The following is a 1619-nucleotide window of genomic DNA, read 5'->3' on the forward strand; positions in this document are numbered from 1 at the left end:
CCTCCTTGGGGTCTTGAAGCCCAGACCGATGTTCTTGTAATAACGCAGGAGCTTTTCTTTGCCGGTTTCAACCAACAGCACTCTCTTTTTGTTCTGGAAGATGGTGGGCTGCTTCTGGTTGACGAGCTCGGTCTGGATGTCCGCCATCTTTCCAGCCGCTTGGAAAAAGTATATCCCCCATTTTTAAAATTCTGCATCCTTGATATTTTTTCCCCCTTTTTTAATTGTAATTTTAATAAATGTTTACAGAAAGGCTGGATTTTCGTTCTTTCATTGTTACACATGTTCTTCCATTCTCCTTTATTCTTCCTTCCTTAGTCCATTTTTTAACGCACCTTTTGTCTCAGATGGTTAATTTTCATACATATAGTGCCTAATAATACATTCCTTTCAGATAGTCTCTTCTTCTCAGGTATACTCCTTCCTGAATCTACAAATTCTTCAGGATTAAAAGAACCCATATGGAGAAAAAAGAAGCTTAATCTCAAGGTCCCGCAAATCTCCCCCTCAGATTTTAGCACCACCACATCACAGAAATAAGCAAGCAACTAACAAAATTAAGAGCAGAAAAACAAAGCCAATAGCTGATACTAGTTTCAAAAGATGGAAATGAAAAGCTTTTCGTCTGTGGAGGAGGGCAGTCATCAAATCTTCCCAAAGTTGTGAAAACTGCTTTTATTTTCCCCCCTTAGTTAATGTATTTGTAAAGTTAGCTTTGCACTGAATAACTAAGAATTTTCCTAGAAGAAAAAGAGATATTTGGCAGAGACAACACCATGGCCAAAATACAGAACCCTGAGGGAGAATTTTCTGGAAGCTCAATTTGTCCTATGTAGCTATAGCACAGACATTGCATTTGGAGAAGAGAGCTCAGGAGAACATTAATTTTTCCCTACTCAAAAAGAGTAGAAAACTTGTTCACCATACTAACACATTTTAGTCAACACAGTGGTTAAGGGGATAAACTTTAGTGTTTAGGTCTTTTAGACAAAACAACCCAACTTTGTTGTAGGAGATAGCAATACACCACTCTTACTGAAAAAAACAGGAAAACTACAAAATAACTTAACAAAGTTATAGAAGAACTAACCTACACCATTAGAAAATTCAACCTCATAGACATATACAAAGTACTCTAGCCAATAAAAACACAATTTACCTTCCTCACCATCATGCAACAGTACATTCTATAAAAATTACCACATGTTAAGGTACAAGTTAAGCCTTAATAAATTCCAATTATTAAAATACCTCTAAGTGTCTTCTCAGACCAAAATTATGTAAAATTAGAAATTAGTAACAAAATTACAAAGTACGGGAAAACCATACATATGGAAACTAAATAACATATTATTGGATAAATCTTGGTTATGTTGTTGTTGTTATGTGCCATCGAGTCGTTTTCGACTCATAGCGACCCTATGCACAACAGCCCTAAACCTGCTCTATCCTGCGCCAAGCGCACTGCCTCTGACACAACCATCCCGATTACCCCAGTCACCAAATCAATCCATCTGATAGAGGGTCTTCCCCTCTTGCACTGTCCCTCCACCCTCCCAAGCATGATGTCCCTCTCCAAGGACCCGTCCCTCCTGGCAACATGTCCAAAGTATGTCAGA

Source organism: Elephantulus edwardii, unplaced genomic scaffold (assembly GCF_000299155.1).
Source record: "Elephantulus edwardii isolate Elephantulus edwardi_28Jun2011 unplaced genomic scaffold, EleEdw1.0 scaffold00059, whole genome shotgun sequence".
NCBI classification, from domain to species: domain Eukaryota; kingdom Metazoa; phylum Chordata; class Mammalia; order Macroscelidea; family Macroscelididae; genus Elephantulus; species Elephantulus edwardii.